The sequence below is a fragment of the Pseudonaja textilis genome, chromosome 2 (genome assembly GCF_049901715.1).
Source record: "Pseudonaja textilis isolate UNSWEBS1 chromosome 2, rPseTex1.2, whole genome shotgun sequence".
Classification (NCBI taxonomy): Eukaryota; Metazoa; Chordata; class Lepidosauria; order Squamata; family Elapidae; genus Pseudonaja; species Pseudonaja textilis.
Window position 1 is genome coordinate 152,955,354 of NC_141991.1, and position 21,096 is coordinate 152,976,449.

Genomic DNA, 21,096 nt, shown 5'->3' on the forward strand with positions numbered 1-21,096 from the left:
GGGGAAACTGCCTGCAGGGTTGAGGAGAGCCGCATCTCTCCTTCCCAGCTGGCCATTACTCCCTTTCCCGAAGGCGGTTGTAGCGGTGGTCAGAAATGGCCACCACAAAGAAGAACTCGGCTGGAAAAGAATGTGCAGGAGGAAGATAAGAAGAGAAAGTTTTGGTTGACCGGGTCAAACAGCAAAAACAACAAATAAGGTACCCTGGAATTGAAACTATTAAAAAAAACCAAAAACATAGTTCCCTAAGAAGATTTTTAAGCTGCGAAGGAGAGAGAAAAGGGAAAAGATTTGGCTTTTTTTTTCTCCTTTTCCTATACTGACAGCTAAGAGACTTAAGCAAGAAATTGGAAAAAAAATCCACTTTGACATTAATAGGCATTTTAATGCTGAAAATAAAATGTCAAAGGGATAATAAAGATTTCTGGATAATCAAAAGCTTTTGAAAACAGGAGACAAAAAGAATAAAAGGGCAGGATCTGGAAGGGAGGAGACTACCTGGAATTAAAAAAGAACTTACAGCAAAATCTCAACAAGACTTCCAAAAGATACATTCCAACTGAAACATCGCAACAAAAAACCCAGGAAGAGAAAATGGAAAAAGAAATAAGAAGAAATAACTCGGGACTATTTGGGTTACTTGATGATTTCTGGATTTTTGGTTATTGTATTTGAATGACTAAAATCAATCGTGTGGTTGTTTAAATCTGTTTAAAATGGCTCCAATTTTAGAAGAACTGAAAATGGAACTTAAAAAGTACAAAGAAGATGCGCAAGAAGCGAGAGGTTCTTTTGGCTTCGTATTTCAGTTTTTAGAAATGGAGATTTGGAATTATGAGAAACAAGAAGAAATGCCTGCAGAACAAGAAGATTGTGACAAAGAAGAAGACATCTTTAATGAACAAGTAATCTTAGATGGGGGAAAAAAAGGAAAGAGGGGAAAGAGAATGGAAAGTTTAAGATTGGGAAAAACAACTCCAAAAAAAATAGAGTGAAAAATAAGTATAAAATCAGAAAACAACAGAAGAGGGAAATGCAGAAGAGAGAATTAGAAGTAGAGAGACAAAGGGGTAAAAAGGGGAGGGAGAAGATGAGAGGGAACTGTTGGGTATATGAATACTCCAACTGGTTTGGGTTGAATAAATATGTAAACCTAGGATTAAGTGCTATGTAGCTTTAAGCACAAGAAACTGCAATGTCATTGTGGGTGCGGTTGCAGGCAGCCATATAGGTAGGAGGGGAAACGTAATAGCCCCGGCTTCTGGATGCAACTGTCTGAGTCCGGCTTCTGGATGCAACTGTCTGAGTCCGGCTTCTGGATGCACCTGGTTACTGTTCCAGGTCTGCTGCCTACTGTGTATTGGAACGTCTATCTGCTTACCTTGGAGGCTACTGTGCCAGATACCATTTCACCTGAACACAAGGACTGTTTCCTGGTGAGCTGAGGATTCAGCATTGTATTTGAGAGAAAGGTATCTTAAGAAGAAGATATAGAAGCAGATAAGGACATTGTATTTACTGTTTAAAGAGACTTGATAACTGTATGGATAAACTGGATACTGACATATGGACTGAATGACTATTCTTAATCTCTGTATGAATTAAATACCTATTTAAACCACAAACAGTGTTTTTGTCTCAAGTGTGTGTATACTCTAGGGCCCAGCCTCTCTCTCATTTGGCTGCCTGGCTTGACTGCTGCTGCGCACTCAGCTAGGGGGTTTATCCCCAAACACTAACAGGAACAAAGAACGGAAAGAAGTTATAAAGGACAGAAACAAAATATCAAGAAACAGGGCCTATTTAGAGATAATGGGTGAAAATTTAATGGAAAAAGGGATTCTGCAAAGGTACATAGGATAGTATTGTTATATTAGAAACAAATACTTTTAGAAAATATGAAACAATGTATGATTAAAATGTTTGATAAAATAGCTATCGTAATTCAGTGGAATGCTTGTCAATAAATAAATGTAACAAAATCAATATTTAATGATTTACAAAACATGTGAAAAGAAATAAGGGAAAAATTAATTATGGATATTATATGTGTATGATATTTAATTGAAAAGAAGCGTTAAAGATGTTAAGATTTTAATGATTATTAATGATAGAACTGAATTGGAATGGAATGAGGGTTTATAATTACATATATTTATAATCTTTTTTTTAAAGAATATAGTGTGTATTATAAGAATGTACCAAGCAGAATTCGATTGGAAATTATGTATTATATTGAAGGTCATAACCTTAAGGTATATATTGAAGTTTAAATAAGAGTTGAATGGATGTAATTAAAAGATATAAAGGTGTCATACTCCAATTAGTAACTACAGGAGAAAATTTGTTTAATGAGAAAAGATAATATGAAATTGAAACAGAACAGACAAAAGTATAAATATAATGATTTGAATTGAGATGAGATAATCATAAAATTGAGAAAATTAAAAGAGGGGAAAAACTATATAGAAAATGTAGAATAGTATAAGATATGGAATAGAACATAAAAAGGAGCATAAAATTGAGTTTTGTGTCTGTATAAAGAAGTTCAACCCGGAACCATGCTATTTTCAAAAATAAAACTTTATTTAAAAAAAAAAGAAATCATAATCTTCAAATATTTTACTTTGTTATCTGGATGTCCATTATCTTGGTCAGTGCTTCTTTTTGTTTATTTGTCATATTTTTTTGTAAGTTTTTGTTTTTTCCCTATTAATTTTTAGCCCCGCAACTTCTCCGAATTCCTCTAAATTTTCTCTAAGTTTTGGTCCCGAATCTTGTGGATCTTCTAAAATAAAGACTAAATCATCTGCAAAGGCTTGTAATTTAAACTCTTCATTAATTTTAATCCTTTTATTTTAGTTTCATTTCTAATTGTTCTCGTTAATACTTCTAGTGTCAAAATAAACAGAAGTGACGATAATGGACATCCCTGCCTTGTTCTTTTTTGTATTTTGAATTTGTTAGTTGTTTCCCCATTCATTAATATTTTGGCTTCTTATTATATATTGCCGAAATCACATTCAAATTTTTTTTCCCGAAGTTCCATTTTACCTTATCAAATGCCTTTTGGGCATCTAGAAACAATAATGCCACCTGGTTACCACTATGTTCTGCATAATATTCTTAATATGTCCAAAATTGTCCTTATATTATTTTAAGTTGTCTATGTGGAAGAAATCTGTTCTGATCCATATGAATAAATTCAGTTAAGATTCTTTTAAGTCTGTCAGCTATTATTGTTACGAACATTTTATAGCCCACATTTAGCAGGGATCTTGGTCTATAATTTCTAATATTTGTCTGATCATTATTTTCATTAGGAATAATTATAATTTTTGCTTCGTTTCAGGATTATGGGACTTTTTCCTCATCTAAGACCACATTAAATATTTTAAGCAATCTATTACTTAATATATCTTGTTGGTTCTTATATAATTCCGCTGGTAGCCCATCTGGCTCTGGTGCCTTGCTATTTTTTTGTTTATTTATCGCCCATATTACTTCTTCTAATCTTATTTCTTTAAGCATCTTATCACTTTTTCTTCTTTTGGATAATCTTCTTCATTGTATAATTTCTCATAAAATTTCTGGGTTATATTTCTTTTTTCCTCTTCTTGATAACACAGCTCCCCAAATACGTGGTTACTTTCAAAGGCACTATATTAGGAATGCATTATTGTTAGTATGGGAGAAAATGAGAGAACAGCACTATTTGAGGATACCAGTCTGGCTCTTGACAATGGAAGCATTGGTTCACCCAAATGTTCTTAACATAGAAAATATTGTTAGATACAAATATATATTAAATGAGAAGGGGGAACTTAAAAATGAACAAGAGCTAAGCGATCAAGGGATTGATTTGGCACAGTATTCATAACTGCAGATACAGTCTAGATATGAGAAAGATGCAAAATTATACAATTTTTACACAGAATTAACAGAATTAGATAAGATACAAGGATAGAAGAAAAATTGCTCAAAATGTATAGTTATTTACTATACATCAAACTGGAAGAGGAAGGAAGCAATGATACCATGGGCAAAAAAAATTGGTCACACAATTGAATTAGGAATTATAAATTAACAATGCCAACCGCATACAAAGAAAATGTATACAAGATATTTTATAGATGGCATTTCACGCCAGCGCATCTGGCAAGGATTTTAAAGATAAATTGGCTAAATGTTGGAAGTGCCAACAGATACCTGGGTCATATTATCATATGTAGTGGACCTGTTCAAAAGCAAAAAACTATTGGACCAAAATACAGACATGGTTGGAAAAAATGATAAAACATTGATTTAAAACTAGAAATATTTCTATTGGTGATTCTACTCGAAGAATTTGGTAGGGAAAATGCATATTTAGTTATCCATATATTGACTGTGGCCAGAATTGTATTTGCCGCAAATTGGAAGAGTGAAGAGATACCTACAGATGAGAATGTGATTAGGAAAATACTAGAATGTGCGAAAATGAATAGATTAACATTGACAATTAAAGAGAAAGAGCAAACTGAATATTATATGGTATGGGATTTATTCTATCAATGGTTAAATAATAGAAATGGAAGTTAGAAATAAGGAAACAAAATAAAGATGTGTTAAAAGTGATAAGTTAATATGACTAACATGTTGAATATTACCATGTTAATATTGTATAATTAATTAGTATAATTAATAGGTGAATATTACTATGTTAAATCGGTAGAATATGTAATAAAAGATGTTATAATTTTGATTATTGTTTAATAAAGATGCTGGTACACAGTTCAACTGAAGATGGAATGATTGTATAAAAATAAAAAAAACTTATTATAAACAAAAAACAATCAGCCCTTGGAGAAGATGATTCCACAGATTAGATGTAGGTTTAAAAATATCCTATTGGCTTGTCTTTTTTGTTACTTTTTGGTTTTGCATTCTCAAAGAAACAAAACAGACCTGTAAGTTCTCAGTGATATCTTGATATTTTTGTTAATTAACAATGCTGTTTTGGGGGTATGTATACAACTTCTACATTGTCATGCAGTGACAAATCAAAGATATTTTTAAAAAGCAATGAAACCCAATGACGCTTTAGCAGTCCTGTCTTTGTCACTAGTTTATTGATCAATGTGGTCAAATCAGAGAAAATTGAACACAGATCCAATTTTCCATATTTCCACACAAGATCCCACTGGAGTCAAATCTTCAAGGGAAGGAGGAGGTGCAGAGACCAGAGAACTTGGTTGGCTGGGAAGGAGCCATGGAAAAGTTTATCCTGCTCGGTAGTATATCCTCGATTATTGGGGGGAAAGGCTGCAGTATAGCCCACCTTGTCGATTGGCAGAAAGATCCCTTAAGCAGCTTGTCCTTCGTAGGATAGAAGCGAAATACTTCAGCTATGTTACTGTGGCTGAAATTTTCACCATTCCTCTCCTTCCTTGACAAGTTGATGCGAACGACTCCAAACTGCCTTTGCAGCTGGGGGTTGTCTTTCTGTTTCTGGGGAGGCATGAGTTCGTCAGAAGTACGCTCTGTCTAAAGTCGAGATGTGCAGCAAGGTAAAACTTGCTCCAGAGACTCAAGGTTAGCAGTTTTCCCGGACCTCGGTGTCCGCGTCTTCGTTCCGCTGCGGGGCTAAAAAGATTGCCTTTACATAGCAACTCATTCGCGGGCTGCGGGCGCCGCAGAAAAACGAGTGGCTCCAGCGGTGGTGACGCAGCCTAATTGCGTCATTTTCCAGGCGCCGATGGGGTCGGGGATGGGCAAAGGGCAGTCTCGCTGGTGGTAGCTGCGATCGCAATCAATGGGTGAGTTTGAGTGGGAAGAAAGAATAGGAGGGAGAAAGAGTACACTTCATTAACATTCTCAGCCCTATCTCGTGCACTTGGTATAAGGGATAAGAGTGTCTCTGAGCATGTGTAGAGTGTGTCTTTCATTTCTCAGAAAACTGAACGTTTTAAATATGAGCAGAACAAAAAGGCATGATGGATGGCTTGAAACAACAACTGTTATTAGAAATTAAAATTAAGGAAGCAGAAAGCAGGGAGCAAGGATTTTGGGGGCAAACGTTGAGTTGTGTAGGACAAGATATGATATCAACTAGCAGGAGTGAATCAGAAAAATAGCTATAAAATTTCAGGTATGAAGAAAATTGTGCTTATCTACCCCACACCTCCATCCCTGGAGTCGTATTTATTTTCATTATTGCTCGCTTTCTCTTTTTGCCACATATTTGTGAGCCCTGGACAGCAGAGCCTGCTCCAACTTTCTTCCTAATGTGTTAATAAATTACATATTGGTTTGGACAAAGATTGTCACTTTTTCTGGGTGAGGCTAAGACAACCTCCTTCTCATTATTTGGTTTATCAGTTGTGCTTGCTGTAAATATATTCCAGATGTATACAATATTGAAGAGTGTTGTAATTTATGTTTGGAACTTAAAGTTAAGAAAGATGGCAGTAAGCACATAAAAGGCATCTGCAGAGTGGGAGCAGCCAAAAGGAGGAGGTCAGTTCTGTTAAAGGGAATATCTTTCAATAACTGAGTCCTCCTTGAAGGAAACTAATTTGGGTCATTGGGGAGGAGAGTGAAGCTAAGGCAACAAAACCAAGATTGGGACAAAGATTTTTTTGGGGGGGAGAGGGGAGATAAGCCCTAGATAAGGCAGGTTTCTGACTCCTATCTGGCGCCTCAAGCTGACCAATGCCAGCCTCCTTCTGCAGTTGAGTTAGTCTCATTGGTGGTGGGGAGGATATATGAGAGTGATTAAGAGAGAGACGGTGCAGGACTTTAAACTAAGAGTAGGGACAGGTATTTCAAGCAACTGGAATTGCTTAACTGCCTGGATCTGTGCCAGCAAGATGTTTTCCATTCAATTAAGATCAAGGTCGTTTCTTAGTAAATCTAAGTATCATTAACATGAATTGGTTTTTACTTTCTTCTTAAAGAACAGGTGTAATTCTTTGATGTCCCATTAAGTTTTAATGGAGAGTGCTAGAGAGGAATGTATTGTCATATGAGTCTTGCTTTGGTATATTTGGGGAATAGACAACCTTGCTCAAAAGTTGACATTAGACCTGATTTACATCTCTATAGATCCAGGGGATCAGGAAATCTGTAACCGTAGGCTAGAGTGAGAAGTCAAGAATGCAAATCATTTCTGTATGGTTGCCAAGATGACTATCTAGTTTGTCCACTAGAAGCTGAACTTGACTTAGAGAAAACTTTACCTTTTCTATGTAGGCATTTGTGAAATAGATTTTCAAGAACTATAAACAACATTCACACTGAGAAGAGCACCAAAGTCCTGTTCTCTATTCTATCTTCTGTGGTCATTCAGAATAATATGTTGATGCAAAGGGTTGTTGGAAGAAATGTCCATCTGGGTTCAGTTCCAAGTGGGAAGAAAGACACTGGAAACATGGAGACTGCTTGGAAGGATGGTTTAATGGTGGATAGGACCACATGGGGTTTGAAGTCCTGAGCAAAATGGAGCACATGGGTGAGAGAGGGAGAGATTTATACTCTCTGTTGGGCTTTAAACTTGCTTCCTGTTCCTGTGGCAAGAAATGTATTCTGATTGGTTGTCAGACTCCTAGGGGCCATTCAGGGGTAACTTTCCTGGGTCTTGAGTCCCAGGCTTGGTTGAATCTTGCTGGGTGATGTAATCTTCCCAGGTGCCATGTGGTGAGATGGGTAGATGGCTAATCCTATCATGTCCTGAGGACCATGTCTTAATCCCATCATCCTGGAGCTGAAGGGGGAGGGGAGGGAGCTGCTGGAGCTGAAGATGGGGGGCAGGGAGCTGCTGGAAGCTGCTTTGTCTTTAAAAACACGTTTTTCCTTTTCTCATCCAGGGAAATATAATATCCTGCCTTTTTAATATTTCCTAGAATATTCCATTCTTCTAGGAGCGGGGTGGGTACTAACTTTCTACAGGGTATAGTAATAAACTGCTATATATGGTAAATGAGAGGGGGAAAAACACCACTGAGCAATCAGATGTATATGCCCCAGGCAGGAACTATGCCTATTACTTATACACTTCAGGCTCTTTTTACATCTATTACTAACCTTAATTTTAATTTGTTGTTTGTTTGTTTTGTTCCATTTAATTATGTCCAATTCTTGGAGACTCCTAGACAGGTCCCTGCAGTATTCTTGGCAAGCTTTCCAACTCCCAAAATTCCTGAGCTAACATGATTGGAGGAGAAATTCTGGGAGTTGAAATCCACAAGTCTTAAAGCTGTCAAGTTTGAAGACCCCTGTTCTAGTCTGATGCCTACTACACCAAACTGACTCTCTTCTTTTATAAGATGTTACATTGCCAAATTAGTGCCATTATAAAGTGCCACATTAGTGCCATTATTAATTTATTTATTTGATTTCTGTAGCTGCCCAAAATAATTTGTTGAGATGGACAGCTATATAAATCAAATAAATAGGTAAAGAATAACAACAGACCATGCTGACCAGATACTTTATGTGAACATAACTAGGGGCATCCATTGGGAAAGCTTGCTCAGACTTTAATATCTAGAAGTTAAAAAATGTTTATCTTCTTTTTTTTCCCAAAGTTTTTTTTGTTTTACACATCTCTTCATGTGAACAACTTCACGTGCCAGATTACAATATTTATACATAGTCATAGTTACACTTTCAACTTTCTTAATGAATATTACTTCAAATTATTATCCATTCGACTAATCTTTAGATAAATTTCCCTTTCATATTTCAATTCATTAATTCAATATCAAAATCTTTTCATCCTCACATATATTTTCAATTCTTTATCCCCTATTATTTCCATTTTCAGCTTACCACCTATTTTATGTCACCTTATGAATTGTTATGAATTATAACTTTATAATTAGTCAGTGAAAGAAAAAACTAGTGAAAGTAAAGTAAGATTAATATATTTAGGATCCACATGGAATATCTCCCCATCTACAATATAATATCTATTACAGAGATATTCATATAATCATTTCATATTTTTTCTTTATTTCCAAAATTTATCTATAGAATTTTAATAAATTTTCATTCCCCTCCTTTTGATTATAATATAATTCATTCACTATAAATATTTTACATTCCCACACAATCCCTTCCAGTTCATTATATTTTCTATTTTCTTATATCCTTTGTATAATCAATTGTATTTTCTATTTCATAGAAATAGAAGGAAAAAAAACAGAGTTAGTTTCCCCTTTTACTTCCCTTTGACCACTTTCAACCTGTAGTTATTTATATAACCCTAATTCACACTTTTTAAACATAATTAATACCAGATTTTTACCCGTCATCATATTCTCTGTTTTCCTAATATCATTTAGTCATTAGCATATTTTAGTGTGTATGTATGTATATATATATATATATATATATATATATATATATATATATATATATATATATATATACATACATACATACATACACACACACACACACACACACACACACACACACACACACAAAGAAAGAAAGAAAGAAAGGATTAATAACAATAGAACCCTCTTAATATCACTCACTCCGTCTTCATTTTTCTCATCTATAATTGTCTAATTATCTTAAGGTAATTCCCAGTAAGTTATAAACTTCAAATTTCCCCAGTCTACATTTCTAATAAAAAATACAAAGATACATTCCCATGTGGTATCCCCCTTTTATGCTATATCTAACTCTTATCTCTAAATCTCCCAGCCTTGTCATTTCTCTTAGTTTTAGCCAGCTTTCCCTTTACTAAGTTTTCTCTTTATCTCTCTTTTTTCCTCTACTGTTACATTTATTTCCATCTGCAGTCCCCCATTTCCCCCCCCCCTTTCCTTTTCTCTTTTTTGAAATTTCTTCTTGTACAGCTTCTTCCTCTTTTGCTTACTCTTGGGAGCTTTTTCTCTTTTATTTATTATCTCTGTCGTCAATGTCGTAGTTTTAGTTCCTTTTGTGTCTTTTGGCAATGTGTCCGAATCTTCATGTCCATCGTGGCTGTTTTCCTCTTCCTTTAACTCTCCTCTCTAGAATTCCTTTGTTCTGCTAAAAATTGCATTACTTTTTCTACCAGTGTGTCCAATAGTTCCCTTCTTTCTTTTATCATTTCTTTCACAGTTTGCAGTTCCAACTTAAATTCTTTGCTTGCTTCTTCCATTTTTTAATCAATTGTGTTATTCTTTATTTTATTAAAGTTAATTGTAATCCTTGCCAAGAGACTCCGTTTATATCTCTTTTTCTTATTGGTCCTTCTGTTTCCTTTGCATAGTCAACCCCCAACAGTCCTAAGATATTGCCTTCCTTTGTCCTCTTGCTGCAATCTCCCCCTTTTTTCTATTAAGCTTCCAGGGTTCTTGTTATGTTAAAGTCTTTTATTTCATGTCTTTTCTCATTCACACATTTAACAGACGAGTAATTTTCCATAAAGTCATCCAGGAAAAAATGCCTTGTACCATTAGGTGGCGCTCTATATCACTTCCACTTTTCAAAGTTTTTTTTCCCCCTTTTTTTCAATTATATTAATGTCAATTTTCAAGCATTTCAACCATTGGCTTTTTTTTAAAAGTATAATCAGTTCCAAGCAAGTTTAACATTTTATCCAATGCCTAATTAATACCAGGTTCTGTATATTATTCCCAATTCCATCCTTAATTTCATTATAGCTCTTTTGTAGTCCAGATTTTTATTTACCTTATATTGTCCTCTTGTTTTCTATTCGCTGCTGTTGTACTCTCAAGTGAGGAATCTTTCTTTCTGCTTTTCAGGGTTATTAAAATAAAAGGTTCAGCTTCTCTTGTCTGGATACACGATGCTCACCACTTCACCTCTCCAGCACACCCTTAGGTCCCGGTAGCTTCCTGTCTTCAGGGCAGCCATTAAAACTGCCGCTTCTCCCTGTCTTCCAGGGGAGTATACAAAGCCAGGGAGGGGAGATGTGGCTTCCCTCAACCCAGCTGGCGGTCTCCCCCTCTTCCCCCACCCCTCTGAGGTGGGTCTGATGGTTCAGTCCCGTAGGGACCCTTCCAACAAGGTAAGCACAGATCGAAGCTGTGCACGATCATGGTCTCTGTCCGTCCTCGACGGAATTGCCACTGGAAGTATTAAAAATTGCTATCTTCTTTATTGCACCTTTCTTTGCTGCCAAGAAATATGCCTTAGCAATTGTGTGCATCTGTAGATGGGAGCTGTATAACGCTTGGTGGAAGGAATTTCTTTGATTGGATGACTCTGGAACTGAAATAGTACTAATTTCCTCATATCACTTTTCTAGAAATAGTTGTTTTTGTCCTGGTACACTGCTCTTACTGCACCAGAAGTGATTTGTACTTAAAACACTTCTAGAAGGTTAAAAACAGCTGTTTCAAATGTAGAATAGCATTAATTTGCAATGTTTTTCCCTCTGTTATCTACTGCCAATGGGTAGAAATTACAGGAAAATATATTTTGGCTAAATGTATATAGAGAAATCTCTTAACTATGTGAGCTATTTAAACATAGAATAGAATTCCTTGAGCAGAGGTGGGCTCTCTTGTCGAATAAGGCTAGATAGCCATTTTGTGGTTATGTGCTGCATTCCAAATCCTGTGTGAAGTACAGAAGCTAGATTTAACAACCTTCTGGTTCTCCTCCAACTCTATAATACCAAACCACACCATGGCTTTTGAAAGAGGAACCATGTATGGAACTTGAAGATGATAAATTATATGATGTGATCTTACTAAAAGATATCAGAAGATTAAATTATAGTTTTGAGTGCTTTTATTTCTTTAGTGAACTTTCTTCTTTGGGAGAATGGTACTACACCAATGGAATACAGATTAAAGGAGAATAGGGAAGAACACAGCTGGTGTTTTTCCCCATACAGTTGACTGTATCCTTTACAAAGGATGGCATTCATCCAAGACTGATAAAATTAGTTACTGCAATCCCAGAGCTTCCTATTATTTGTATAACTGGTATTTTACTCTGTTGTTTTCCAAAACAGGCTTTCCATTAGTAACTAGATGTGGGCTGCTGGAATGTTTCTTGAGTTAGCCCCATGGACAGGAAAATTTGTAATTGTAAGGACCAGCCTCTCCCCCCTTTCGAACAAGTATAGACACTTGAAAACTTTGTATTTCAAAAGGAACCTTTTATTGAAAAAGGGCTGAAAGCAAGTCAGAATTCAAAGCAGTCTCTGAAGTCCTTCAGGGCATACATCTAGGATAAAGGAAATTAGAGACCTCTCCCAACAGTCCAATGTGGATTCCACCAATCCACAGGTGTGAAGATGTTGTACTGGCCTCTCTGAGAAACAGATAAGAAGAGTTTCTCAGGGCCATCTTCCAGCATTGCAACCCACATGGCCCTCCCTCCCTCAACATTCCTCAAGAGGTGAAAATTTTCCAGGCATCTGAGGTGCCAAGCAACGGTTATAATTCAGGTAAAAAGTTATACAAAAAGACAAGGCAAGAAATAGGATAGCTAGGATACATAGAGAGGAAAAGGAACCAAGTGTAACAAATCCAACCCCCCGCCCCTTTTTCCACCGAAGAATGGCAGATACAGGGATCCTACAGTAAGTGTCATGGCCCTGTTGGAATCTGATTTGGAGGGGGAGGCCGAGCAGATGACAGGGAGTGGGAGTGTAGCACCGTTGGCTGTGGAAGAAACTAGAGAAGGGCAAAGTCTGGCTGGGCAAAGCAGGGGAGAGGTAGAGCAAGGGAGAGCGGGGTTCAGAGGAGGACCCAGGCCCACCCCCTCTTCATCCTAGGGCATGCAGGGAGGAACGGAGAAGGGAGCAATATGAGTTGTGTGGCTCACGGGAGAGGAAAGGGCCCTGATTCCCTTCATTAGCTGCCACTGGGAATACAGTGTTTAAAAAGGGAAGCTACGCACAGAGAAGTTGTTGGAAGCAAATCGTGAATTATCTGGTTTCGTCAAGGCTTATCTGTGTTCCTGGTATCTTCCCAACAGTGTTTTGCTGTGCTTTCAAGTTTGCAATTCTGACTTCTCCTGCCCCGGTCAAGTTAATTACTGCAGCATGGTTCATTTGGATTTTTAGTTACAGTTTGTATGTACTTTGTTTTCTCACTGAATTTCCTCCACTTAAAGATTGTTCCTGGGGGAGTTTTTCTCCAGCTGAAGGTAACCTGGACATTGGGGACAAAGTTGGAGATAATAAAAGGACTCTTCTTGCTTATTTGACTGTGTTGCCCTTGTGCTACACCCTGGATCATCACATTAATACTGGTAACCTTTGTAACATTCTGTTCTGAATTCTGCATCCTTTTAGAAACTTCAGAATCATCATTCATAATGCAGCTTGTTGAGTGATCCTGAATGTATTCAAATAGCTTTGTCATTATTTCTCTTCTTGATGAGAGATGCTTATTTTCTCCAGAATTCTGACATTACTTCACCAAATCTCATAGAGATTTGTTTTAAGATTTGATTTTAACGTTTTTATTTAAAAGTAAGCCACCTAGAGTTTGTAAGATATAACTCTGTAAACTGCCCAGAGTTACCTTATGGTATGTACGATGGGTGGCCAATAAATTTTATAAATGAATGAATGAATTTGAAGAGAAATGTTTCCAAAAGGAATCTTAATCTCGCATCAGAAAAATGACTGGGAAAATTTGCCTCAAATGTATATGGAAGTCTTTTTAAATTGAAGAACTTTATTGGTGTAAGACACCCAAAGTCACCATGTGTGAGTTGGGTGGCTATATAAATGTGTTAAATAAATATGTTAGCATTCTGGGATGCCTGCTTTCTAGAATAACCAGATTATGGTGATACTAAACCTCATTGTACTTCTAAGTTCTATTTTACATAAAAGTTTGAAAGACAAATATTTCTAAACTGAATTTTGTCATAAAATCGAGAGGAGTCTGAATATAGAAACTAAAGACAGTACTGATTTGATGGTGATCCGGAAATCGCTGGCAACCTCTTGTATAGCTTGGATGAAGCTTGACTAATAAGTAGATACAATATATGGAATCACCAAATTTCAGCAAATCCAGGAAGAAAGCCTGGAGCCTATTAAGGAAACTGGGTGGGGCTAGATAACCTGCAAAATAAACATCCAATGTAACTCCTGACCAAATAACCTCTCGAGTTCTATCTCTCTTCTAAGCTCCATAGGTAAAAGAACATTCCACTCTCATCAAGAAAGTGCTTTCAGCTTTTTGGTGGTCAGGCTTTGTTGAGGTAATTCCCCGTTAGGAGAATGAGTGCACACAGGGAGACGTAGTGAGAGTGTTGTTGAATAACACATGACCAGCACACAGATACACTGAATAGTAAAATGTAAGTTTTACTTCCGGTAAACGGTTAAGCAATGTCCAACAAACAGTCCAAGTCATGCACGGTTAAAGCAGTCAGTATTCAGTCTGGGGATAATCCAAATAACAAAGTCCAGTATTATAAACAGTTCAGTAAATAGACTCACAGCAATCCAAGAAGAACGACAATCAGCAACAGTCAATAGGGAAAAATGCAGGAACCGAAAACATCGAACATCAGAACAACTAGCAACTAACAACAACAGAACAGAACAACCCAGGTTTCTGGCTCCGTCTTATGGCCGTTTGAGGAACCACACCCAATTACAATTTTATCATTCCCTGAAAGAGACAATATTAAATGTCTATCCTGGTTTATATATTTCCAACCCAACTGTTAGGTGACTATCAATTCCTAACAGGCTTAATATTTTCTGAGTACTCTTGTCCCATCTTTATAAAGGAGATTCTCCATACACTTTACTGTATCCATGGTGTTCATTCAAAACTGATAAAATTGCTTCCTGCAATCTCAGAGTTTGGTAAGCACCAGGCTTCTATGGTATTCATCCAGAATTCCTGATAAACTCCTGGAGGCACACTCAAAGGTGCTTTTTTAAAGAGGTGACTGGACTTTCTGGTTTTTCTTTGAAGACATTATACTTCTCATCCACACTATGATGAGAGTCCAGGAATGGGTATGACTCCTCCCTCTGATGTCATAGAGCTGAGTTTACCACTATATAAAAAGCCAGCCCATTGCTCCCCAGCTATGAGCTAGTGTCTCTAGAACAGTGGTTCCCAACCTTTTTTTCGCCCCGCACCCCTACAGAAATTTCACTCGAACCTTGCATCCCATGAAATAAATAATAAATAAAAATGCCAACATATAGCCAATATCCTATTATTTACCTGGACTTTTCTCGCACCCCCTGGAATATCGTCTCTCACCCCCAGGGGGTGCGAGCACCCCAGGTTGGGAACCCCTGCTCTAGAAGAAGTTTAAAGAGTTTAAAGTGTTTTAAAAGAATAGTAAAAACCATCAGAAGCACAAAAACAGCGTCTACACAACTCCTGGGGCTCCGGTCGAGCTGTGTCACGAGGAGAGCGGGGATCTGTCTCCTGCAGTGTTGAGGCTTTGGCACTGCCCTTCTGGGAAGCTGCGGCCACAGGGAGCATTCAGCTGAGCCTCCCACGCAATTTCCCAAGTGAGACAAGCTGCTGCTCCACAGCTGAATTTTGGGTCTCTTCTCAGCTGATTTTTGGAGCTCCAGTATCACCGCTTCTCAGCTGTTCTGTATTTAACCATTGGATCGCTCAGGGCCTGGTAAGGATCCTAAGGAGTGAGCGATGTGACGAGGCCATCCCAGGGCTAGCACAACTGGCAGGTGGCCATCTTAAAGGGTGGTCAGCCATTTTGTTTTGAAGAGTAGCCATTATCGGCCTCACAGCTAACACTGCTCATGCAACAGGCGGCACTCTCACATGGGAAGCTCCCAGCACCTCTTGTGTCTGTCCTGTTAGCAAAATGGAGAACAAAGTGGCCCAGTCAGACCTCACTGGCCTGGAAGAAGCACAAGATTCTCAGGCCCCAATGAGGAAGATAAGAAGATAAAGAGGCCATTCAACAAAAAGAGCCTGCAGCCAAGATCGGGGCCAAGGCCCTTCCCCCCCAAAAGACATCCAAATCTGAGCTCAGAGCTGAGAAGAGAAGGCATGCTGCTTTGGAAAAACAGTTTGCTAAGGCACTGGAACAGATGAGAAGCCGTATCCAGCAGACTTCTCAGTCAGGGGAAGTGCAGGTTTGCCCAGAGGTTACGGCCAGGGTGGGGGAGGCTGAATCTAGCTCTACCAGCCATCTTCTAGCTTAGTCTCCGGAGAGGGTAGAGGAAGAGTTTTTGCCCTAGGATTTAAGCAGGTCTGGGCCCAATTTCAGACAGGCTGCCAGGGGTACAGGTCCCTCTCACCCCCTAGGTCAGACGATTCAAGGAGGCCACAGGCCTAGTTACATCCAAGTTACACAGGTCTAGTTACATTCAAGTTAACCAGGAGCTTGCTTTTCCTAAGACCATCATCTGTGAACTATCCTTAAATATCACATTTTGATTCTTACTATGTTATAGAGCACCTCATTATGACATCGAACATATAAACAAGTTAAATTCACTACTAACGGGCAACATCCTGCCCACCCACTTTTATCTTTATTGGTGACCTCAATCTACCTCATATTAACTGGACCCTAAATGAATGTAAAACTGAACCCATACATGCAACCTTCTACAATGCTGTAACAAATCTGGGACTAGAACAACTAGTAACCAACAATACTAGACTTAACAACTGTCTCGATCTCATCTTCTGCAATAGTTTGAATTCAATTTACAGAATACAAATTAAAGAACCCTTTTCCAACAGTGACCGCAACATGATTGACTTTTGTCTCAACGTATGTCCACACAAAAGTCATTATAATGATGGGATCCCCAATTATAACTTCAAAAAAGGCAACTATGATCTTATAGACAACGATCTCTCATCTCTTGATTGGCAACTTCTATTCACTGGATGCAATACTGTTGAACACCATTACAACATATTTTTACTTGAAGTCAAAAGAGTCATCAAACTATATGTACCAATAACAACTCCCAAAACTAGAAAAAACAAATTACCCATAACAATAAGGAAGAAAAAGAAATCACTTTGGCGGAAAAACAAATCTGGTCACATTGCCAACTTCAAAAACAAGTACAAAAATTTATGCCACCAGATAAAGACTGAATGCACCAATTATCACATTAAACAAGAGGAAAACCTTCTACGCACCAATTCCACCCGCGCTTTCTACAATTTTGTAAACAACAAACTAAAAGACTCAAGGACCATCCCACCCCTGAAAGGACCTAATGGTAAAGACTGCAATGATGACAGCATTAAAGCCAACCTCTTTAACACATTCTTTGGCTCAGTATTTGTAAACAGCAATGGATCATGCCCAGTATTTCCTAATCGAACCACGGACAACTACAATGATCTAATACATATCGATTTTACATGACAATGTTGAAAAAGCACTATGCAATCTAAAACCATCTCTATCTATTGGACTGGATGAAATATGTGCCTACTTCTTAAAAAAGCTATCTACTGCCATAGCCGAACCTCTAAGCATAATCTTTGAAAAATCTTTCGGGACCAGCTCCGTGCCAAAACTATGGTCACAAGCCACGGTCACCCCCATCTTCAAAAACGGAGACCCCAGCCTTGTTGAAAATTACAGACCAATCTCTTTATGCTGCGTCACCTGTAAAGTCATGGAATCAATTATTAACCAATCCATTATTCTCCACTTAGAGACAAACAACCCACTCTCTAACAAACAATTTGGTTTCAGAAAAAAACTACCTGTAATCTGCAACTCTTACACTGCAAAAACATATGGACTACACAACTCGAGCAGGGCAAAGCAATAGACTCAATTTACATAGACTTCTGTAAAGCCTTTGATTCAGTGGTACACAACAAACTATTCCTAAAATTAAAATCTTATGGTATCTCTGGACACCTGCATAACTGAATAGAGTCATTCCTGTCAAACAGGCAACAAATGGTCAAAATTGGGAGCGTCCTATCAAATTCTGCACCTGTCAACAGTGGTGTCCCCCAAGTCCAACTCTCTTCATATTCTACATAAATGACCTCTGTGATCATATTAAGAGCAACTGCGTTCTTTTCCCTGATGATGTAAAGCTATTCAACACCACAGACAATACTGCTACCCTTCAAAAAGACCTGTCAGAATGTGTCAGAATGGTCAAACAAATGGCAACTTCAAATCTCAACAAATAAATGCTCTGCCTTACATATTGGCAAAAAAAATAATCAGAAAATAAAATACAAGCTGAAATAGTCAAGACCTTGTTGATGACCCAAACTTTGTCAAGGACCTTGGAGTACTCATCTCAAGTGATCTAAGTCCTAGAGCCCACTGTAACTACATAGCCAAGGAGCATTAAGAGTTGTAAACCTAATCCTGTGTAGCTTTTTCTCCTGTAATATCTACTAACTAGAGCATACAAAACATTTACTAGACCAATACTTGAATACACCTTATCAGTCTGGAACCCACATTGTGTATCTGATATTAACAGTTGAGAAAGTCCAGAAATATTTCACAAGAAGAGTTCTCCACTCCTCTACTAGTTGCAGAATACCTTATTGAAATTGAATTGAAATTCTAGACCTAGAAAACCTAGAACTACACCACTTTCAGTCTGATCTAAGTATAGTATATAAAATTATACATTGCAATGTCCTACCTGTCAATGAATAGTTCAGCTTCAACCATAACAATACAAGAGCACACAATAGATACAAACTCAAGGTTAACTGCACCAAACTTGACTGCAGAAAATACGACTTCAGCAACAGAGTGGTCAGTGTTTGGAATACTCTACCAGACTCTGTGGTTTCTTCCCCAAACCCCAAAAACTTTAACCTTAGACTGTCTACTATTGACCTCACCCCTTTCCTAAGAAGTATGTAGTGCATAAGTGCACCAACGTGCCTACCATGTCTGTCCTATTGTTTCTTTTTATTTTTCTTATATGTATCCATTTCATGTATTCATAACTATGTTTATACTTATACCTGTTACCTTATAATTGCTTGACTAAATAAATAAATAAAATAAATAAACTTACACTCCCACTGCTGCAGGCCTGCGTCCAGTGGATCCGCCCATCAGAGACATGGTTTTAGCGGCCATCAGGGAGGGCCTCGCTGAGGGGTTTCAGCAACTCCTCCGCCCCTTGGGGGTGGGCCATCCTTGTTCCCTGCTTTCTCCCAAAACCTCTCAGAGAGGTTTTCCCAGACAACAACAGTTCAATTATCCATCTACCCAATCGGACTGGGGTGAGGATGAAGAGAGGGGTTACACAACCCCCTCAGAACATAGTCTCTCCTCCATGTCAGAGGAGGAGACTGGTGAGATCAGGGATCCTAATTTATCAGAAAAGGAGGAGCTTAGATCTGAACATCCCCCCTCAGCAGCGGTTTCTAAACCTTCCCTGTTCAAATCTCTCCTACACAAGGCCTTAGTCACCGCCCAATTAAATCCTAAGGAGGTGGTTCCAGAACCCCAAGTGGCGTCTTCTAGCCACAGTGACTCTCTTTTCTCAAAACCAGTGGTCCATACAGAGGTACTTTCATCTCCTCTGTTATTCCTGGATTTAGTTAAGGAGCAGCGTGCCTCCCCTGGGGCAGGGCCTTGGCTTTCATCACACAACAGGCGCTTTTACAGTGTGTGCCTCTCCTTGGCCAACGTCCTCCTGTTGCCTGCTGTGGATGCTCTGGTGATTGCCTCATTCTCTACATCAGGCATCCCCACTGAGCCAGAGGATGTGCTCAAGGCAGAGGACAAGAGATCGGAAAAAACTCTCAAGCACACCCACCAGGCAGCAGCTTGGGCTGTCTGGGCCTCTACAGAAGCTTCCCTTTTTAACGAGGGCATCGCTGCACTGGCTGCACCAGCTGCAGGATCAGCTACCTACCATTGATTTTAGGTCATATCAAGATCTAAATAAGATCATTGTGGCAGCAGAATTTACAGTGGACACTATACTGAATTCAGCCAGATTTGTGTCAAGGGCCATGGCCTCCTTGATGGCAGCTAGGAGGCTCCTCTGGCTGTGAAATTGGCAGTCTGATTCCCACCAAAAATAAAAGTTTGCCTCCATTTCATGCGCCGGAGAAAAGACACCATAACACCCTGGAGCCATACTTGGTGGAAACCAGGGACAAGAGAAAGATTCTCTCCTCGGGGAAGAAATCAGAGTATCATCCTGCGCCATACTGCCAACACTTCCAACCCGGGTCCAACACTTGTTTCTCTCGGGGCCAGAGAACGTTCCCTCCTCGCCAGGAACAACAACCTGAGGCTGCAGGAAGGCAACAGCAGACTATCAGTAAACGGCCCTTTCGAGGAGGAGGAGGTTGTTCATTCCAACGTTCAAAGTGAATGCCCTTTCTCCCTCCCCATCTGAGGTCATTTGGCTTTCTTCGCCTCCAGATGGGAGGAGTCAACTTTGGACACCTGGGTGCTCAGGATGGTGAGGTTGGGTCTCTGACTTGAGTTCCTCTTTCCACCCCCAAGATTTTTGGTTGCTGCCCAATATCTAGGGATAGTTCCAAACGGGCCCTGATGGAATTGGCCATTACAACACCTTGTGGACATAAGAGCTATACAGCCGGTTCCAGTGGATCAATGAGTGCTAGGCTTCTACTCTCGCCTCTTTGTGATCCCAAAGTCCTTGGGGGGTGGCGAGCTATTCTCGACCTCAAGTTTTTGAATAGGTTCATCCCATACAGGTGTTTTAAAATGCAGACTTTGCATTCAATTTTAGAGAGCATTCAGGAAGGCAATCTCTCTTCCATAGACCTCACGGAGGCATACCTCCATATCCTTATCTGGCCTCATCACCACCAGTTTTTTCATTTCTGTTACCAGAACAAACATTTCCAAGTACCGGGCCCTGCCCTTTGGGCTTTCATCGGCCCCCAGAGTCTTCACCAAGATCTTGGCAGTATTGGTGGCTTCGCTTTGAGCGATACCTGTGAGGGTCCAGTGTTACCTGGACGACAACCGATTCAGTCGGCATCAATTCACTCCTCCCATTGCAACCTCCACATCACGCTGCAGTTCCTTTAAGACCATGGTTTTTCTATCAATTTCAAGAAAAGTCATCTCTTCCCAACGACCAGACTACTTCATCTTGGTGCGATCATCGATACATCGCTCCGCAAGGTCTTTCTCTCCCCAGAGTGCAGGGAGAGCCTCAAT

General features: G+C 38.9%; 1 protein-coding gene across 4 annotated transcripts in view; it reads left to right on the plus strand.

Moving 5' to 3' along the window:
* The first annotated feature begins 5,729 nt into the window (after positions 1 to 5,729).
* Positions 5,730 to 21,096, plus strand: part of PNPLA6 (patatin like domain 6, lysophospholipase) — a 119,589-nt gene continuing 104,222 nt past the window's right edge. For 2 of the 4 annotated variants that reach the window (XM_087926007.1, XM_087926011.1), the window contains exon 1: positions 5,731 to 5,798. The gene's annotated coding sequence lies outside the window, so the exon portion shown is untranslated. Of the gene's footprint in view, positions 5,799 to 21,096 lie in introns of all 4 variants that reach the window. The other 2 variants (XM_087926010.1, XM_087926008.1) reach the window with 2 other exon arrangements.